Source organism: Podarcis muralis, chromosome 3, assembly GCF_964188315.1.
Source record: "Podarcis muralis chromosome 3, rPodMur119.hap1.1, whole genome shotgun sequence".
NCBI classification, from domain to species: domain Eukaryota; kingdom Metazoa; phylum Chordata; class Lepidosauria; order Squamata; family Lacertidae; genus Podarcis; species Podarcis muralis.
In genome coordinates this window covers 39,503,498-39,509,526 of record NC_135657.1, presented here as the reverse complement: position 1 = coordinate 39,509,526, position 6,029 = coordinate 39,503,498, and the positions used below count along the sequence as shown (strand labels likewise).

The 6,029-nt window shown below is 50.1% G+C and overlaps 1 protein-coding gene across 5 annotated transcripts in view; it reads left to right on the top strand.

Moving 5' to 3' along the window:
* Positions 1-6,029, top strand: part of ABCC10 (ATP binding cassette subfamily C member 10) — a 37,101-nt gene that overhangs the window by 420 nt on the left and 30,652 nt on the right. Inside the window, exon 1 of one of the 5 annotated variants that reach the window (XM_028724302.2) lies at positions 486-707. The exons of 1 other annotated variant lie outside the window; for it this stretch is intronic. The gene's annotated coding sequence lies outside the window, so the exon portion shown is untranslated. Of the gene's footprint in view, positions 1-485; positions 708-1,623; positions 1,769-6,029 lie in introns of those variants that run through there. 3 more of the 5 variants (XM_028724303.2, XM_028724308.2, XM_028724300.2) reach the window with 3 other exon arrangements.

The following is a 6,029-nucleotide window of genomic DNA, read 5'->3' as shown; positions in this document are numbered from 1 at the left end:
AATGGCGGGGGGCGGGCCTTGAGTCACGTGATAGGGAGGAAGGTAAGCGCAACGAGAGGCGGTCCACAGTGTAAACTGCGGTGTGCGCTGCTGCTTAGCGCGGCCCGCCTTATTAGGTCCAATCTCCGCCTCCCATGTGTGCGCTTACTCTCCCCCTGCCAACGTCCTCTGAGCTTAATATGTCCGCTGGAAAAAGTTTAGTAAACCAAGGAGGTTTACCTGTTAGCAACGTGCGGAGGGGAAGCGTCACCTGTTGAATGCATGATATGAATTTAGATGCATGGATTCAATTCTAGTGAATGATCAGTTTTTAACTGTTGTTCATGGTGATGCTGTTCTCATTGCTGATTTTAGTTTTGTGTTTTCTTGAATTGTTTTAATATCGTATGCAAGCTGCTTTGGGGACCATTCACGGGCAGTTAAGGGCATAGATGTTTTTGAGTAAATAAACAAAATACTTCTGAATAAACATTCTTAAGAATACCATTGGTCACAGAGAAAGTTTGATCATAAAATTTATCCTTATCTTCAGTAATATCGCGAAAACAAGATAAGGTAGAGCAAAGTCGAATGTGAAGGGAGTTACCATAATTCAAAGGCTGAGGACACTTACATAGGAAGTCATTGGTAAATGGCGAATCTCTAGTAGTGTTTAACCACCTGTTTGGAGGTTACTATATATCATTAAAATGCAGTGAAGATTTTAGGTAAGTGTCAATTACTTTTTGTGTTGAATTTTCAGTTGAGAGGTCTTCTGGCCTTTTTATCAGGAATTAGAAGGCAGTGAGGAATGACAGGCAAGTTTCACCAGCCAACTGATTTGTTGTCTACTCTGCTGCATCCCATTTAGCCTCTGGGATGGCAGGCAGATAATACCCACCAACTAAGCAAATTTGGCCCAGGGGCTGCCAGAGTTGTGGCATTTTGCATGCAATCCTGGGAATCTTGAGGTAGAGCTGGGAAGGTGTTCTGTCTGAAATTCTGGAAAGACATTGCCTGTCAGTGTTGACAGTACATACTAAGTTAACTGGGCCAATGGTCTGAGTCGGTATCAGGCAGCTTCCTTTGTCCCTCTCTCTGAACCCTACTTGACATTTTGCCTTTGGGGATTTTTGAAACAGAAGCCAAGCCAGTTATTTAGAAAGAGATCCGTATGGATCATCCCTCAAAACCACCATCAAATCATAGACTACCTCACACATATGTTCTGTGATTTCTTGGTGGCTTTGTTGTCAATACATATAAAAATCATGAGGATTCTTGCCTTGGATCAATATATATTTTTGTGTGGTGCTGCCGAACACTAGAGCTGTGATTTATGTTCTGCTCTATTTCAATAATTTTGTGTACACTCTAACTCTCATGATCCACTGCCCTGGAGGGGTGGGTGGGATGGTTGGTGGACTCCCTCTGCCCAGCCCAGAAGGTTGTAAAGTCAAACTATGGGAAAGGATCTCAACATTACATAACCAGCAACGCGATTAGTTCACCCGCTGCCAGCTTCTGCTCGCCCTGCCAACATGCCGGGACACCCTCCCATCCTCTAGAGGACGCTAGAGGGAAAGTAAGTTGATTGCAGCAGGGGGAACGAAATGCCCATAGACGAAAAAAAGGGATAGAGCAACATATCCTGCTTTTTGGAGGGGGCGGGGCTTTCATTTTACAATGAAAACAGCATCCTCATTCAGGGAAGCGCAGGTCAAACTGCGCTGGGATTTGATGGGGGTGATGTAAGTGACCACTCAACTGACATTTGCTTTAACGCGAGGTATGTTTTGAATGGGTTGTCTTTTTTCTGTTCTGCATTCTATTTTCCATACAATTGTGTGGAGCATTGCAGCTGACATAGAACCCCGCCGCGGGCGAGTTCACCTGAAATACCTGTAACGTGTATTGTGATGCCGTTGCTCTCCTATCTCTCTGCTCGGCGGAGGATTGCATCCCTGACGTTGCATTTTGCCAAAAGGCTGAGTAACAGGTGATAAGTTCTCAAAGCTGTCTGTGAAACACGAGGAACCTCAGCCCCGTGTGCAACGTGGTGATCAAAATGCCTCCCGAGTCCGAGGATAACAAACGTTGCATCAGTGGCGTAGCGTGGGGGGTGCCAGGGGTGCCGGGCGCACCGGGCGCAACATTTTGGGGGGCGCGTTTGGCCGGCCCCCCTCGAGGAAGCGGGAACCTCTCCAAGGCACAGCGTGCCGTCGGTAGAGGGAAAAAGCCGCGCAGCAGCAGCAGCAGCAAAGTCGGGAGGAGGAGGAGGTGGAGCGAGCCTGCTAATTCCTTGCTGGGAATTAAGCGGCTCAAGACTCTGTCCACTGGCCGCCTGGGTAGTGAGCCGAGCCGAGCAGGGAGTCTGGCGAGGGGGTGGGAAGAGACTTTTCCCCCTTTTTTCCACCTCGCCTGGTCAAAAAGGAGAGCGGAGTCTCCTCAGGGCGCCCTCAGGCAGGGCAGGGAAAGGCAAGCAGAGCGAGGAGGAGAGGGGGGGGAGGGGGGGAGCAGCCAGGAAACGCCGCGGTATGGAGGAGGAATCAATTTAGGAGAGAAAGCGAAAAGCCTTGGAGAAAGGGGAAAAAGGAAAGAAAAGAGGCAGCTCCAGGAGAGCGCGGGGGAAAGAGAAGCCTCGCTGCTGCTGCTTGGGAGAGTAAATTACTGTACTTGCCTTGCCCCGGGTTAGGGGGCGCAAATTACTTGCCTTGCCCCGGGTTAGGGGGCGCAAATTACTTGCCTTGCCCCGGGTGCTGATAACCCACGCTACGCCGCTGCGTTGCATCCAACGTTAGTTACCCCCAATCGGAAAAAGGTAAAAGGCGGATCTACACGGATCCTCGTGAATTCATATGATTTTTTCATTCAAATTAAATAAAACCACCATGATACTGTAGACCATGTCTTACTCTGTAGAAAGCATCAAAAAAATCACGCATCCACTGTTTCGGGGGGGCGCAGGGGCGCAAAAACATGGTTAAAAAACACGGATCCTCATGGATCCTCATGATTTTTGCACTAGATCAGCCCAAACTCACTTTCAAATTACAAATCATGTCCAGGGGCACAACATCCACCACAGAAATCACGCATCCACGGCTTCCTGGCGAAACCGTGGCCCAAAAACGTGGTTTTCAAGAACGGATCTTCATGGATCCACACGCTTTCTGCATCGGGCCAACCCAAACTCACCGTCAAATCACATATCATAGTAAGGGGCACAGCCTACAACACAAAAAACTCGGATCCACACCTGCCTGGCCACGCCCTGGCCCAAAAACGTGGTTCCGAAGCACGGATCCTCATGAATCCTTATGATTTTTGCACTAGATAAGCCCAAACTCACCGTCAAATCACACATCATGTCCAGGGGCACAGCTTACACCACAAAAAACTCGGATCCACGGCTTCCTGGCCATTCCATGGCCCAAAAACGTGGTTCCAAAGCACGGATCCTCATGGATCCTCACGCTTTTTGCATTGGGCCAACCCAAACTCACCGTCAAATCACACATCATTCCCAGGGGCACAGCCTGCACCACAAAAAACTCGGATCCACGGCTTCCTGGCCACTTCATGGCCCAAAAACGTGGTTCCAAAGCACGGATCCTCATGGATCCTCACGCTTTTTGCATTGGGCCAACCCAAACTCACCGTCAAATCACACATCATTCCCAGGGGCACAGCTTACACCACAAAAAACTCGGATCCATGGCTTCCTGGCCACTCCATGGCCCAAAAACGTGGTTCCAAAGCACGGATCCTCATGGATCCTCACGCTTTTTGCATTGGACCAACCCAAACTCACCGTCAAATCACACATCATTCCCAGGGGCACAGCCTGCACCACAAAAAACTCGGATCCATGGCTTCCTGGCCACTTCATGGCCCAAAAACGTGGTTCCGAAGCACGGATCCTCATGGATCCTCACACTTTTTGCATTGGGCCAACCCAAACTCACCGTCAAATCACACATCATTCCCAGGGGCACAGCTTACACCACAAAAAACTCGGATCCACGGCTTCCTGGCCACTCCATGGCCCAAAAACGTGGTTCCAAAGCACGGATCCTCATGGATCCTCACGCTTTCTGCATTGGGCCAACCCAAACTCACCGTCAAATCACACATCATGGCCAGGGGCACAGCCTGCACCACAAAAATCATGGATCCACGGCTTCCTGGCCACTCCATGGCCCCAAGACGTGGGTTTGAAGCACGGATCCTCATGGATCCTCACGCTTTTTGCATTGGGCCAACCCAAACTCACTGTCAAATCACACATCATGGCCAGGGGCACAGCATCCACCACAGAAATCACGGATCCACGGCTTCCTGGCCACTCCATGGCCCAAAAACGTGGTTTCGAAGCATGGATCCTCACGGATCCTCACGCTTTTTGCATTGGGCCAACCCAAACTCACTGTCAAATTACACATCATGTCCAGGGGCACAGCATCCACCACAGAAATCACGGATCCACACCTGCCTGACCATACCGTGGCCCAAAAACATGGTTTTCAAGAACGGATCCTCATGGATCCTCACGCTTTTTGCATTGGGCCAACCCAAACTCACTGTCAAATCACACATCATGTCCAGGGGCACAGCTTACACCACAAAAAACTCGGATCCACGGCTTCCTGGCCACTCCATGGCCCAAAAACGTGGTTTTAAAGCACGGATCTTCATGGATCCTCACGCTTTTTGCATTGGGCCAACCCAAAATCACTGTCAAATCACATATCATAGCCTGGGGCACAGCCTACACCCTAAAAAACTCGGATCCACACCTGCCTGGCCATACCGTGGCCCAAAAACGTGGTTCCGAAGCATGGATCCTCATGGATCCTCATGATTTTTGCACAAGACCAGCCCAAAGTCACTATCAGATCAAACATCATGGCCAGGGGCACAGCATCCACCACAAAAATCACGGATCCACGGCTTCCTGGCCATACCGTGGCCCAAAAACGTGGTTCCGGACCACGGATCCTCATGGATCTTCACGCTTTCTGCATTGGACCACCCCAAACTCACTGTCAAATCACACATCATAGCCAGGAGCACAGCCTACACCACAAAAGTCACGGATCCATGACTTCCTGGTAAATCCATGGCCCGAAAATGTGGTTTTGAAGGACGGATCCTCATGGATCCTCACGCTTTTTGCATTGAGCTACCCTAAACTCACCGTCAAATCACACATCATGTCCAGGGGCACAGCCTACACAACAAAAAACTCGGATCCACGGTTATCTGGCAACGCCATGGACCAAAAACGTGGTTTCGAAGCACGGATCCTCATGGGTCCTCATTATTTTTGCACTAGATCAGCCCAAAGTCACCATCAGATCAAACATCATGGCCAGGGGCACAGCATCCACCACAAAAATCATGGATCCACGGCTTCCTGGCCATACCGTGGCCCAAAAACGTGGTTTTGAAGGTCGGATCTGCACGGATCCTAACGCTTTTTGCATTAGGCCACCCCAAATTCACTGTCATATCAAACATCATGTCCAGGGGCACAGCCTGCAGCACAGAAAACTCAGGTCCACGGTTATCTGGCAACGGCATGGCCCAAAAACGTGGTTTTGAAGGTCGGATCTGCACAGATCCTAACGCTTTTTGCATTAGGCCACCCCAAATTCACTGTCATATCAAACATCATGTCCAGGGGCACAGCCTGCAGCACAGAAAACTCAGGTCCACGGTTATCTGGCAACGGCATGGCCCAAAGACATGGTTTTGAAGCACGGATCCTCATGGATCCTCACGCTTTTCGCATTGGGCCAACCCAAACTCACCGTCAGATCACACGTCATAGCCAGGGGCACAGCCTGCACCACAAAAATCACGGATCCACGGCTTCCTGGTCATACCGTGGCCCAAAAACGTGGTTTTGAAGCATGGATCCTCATGGATCCTCACGCTTTTTGCACTAGATCAGCCCAAATTCACCATCAAATCACACATCATCGCCGGCGGCACAGCCCGGACCACAAAAAACTGAGATCCACGGCTTCCTGGCCATACCGTGG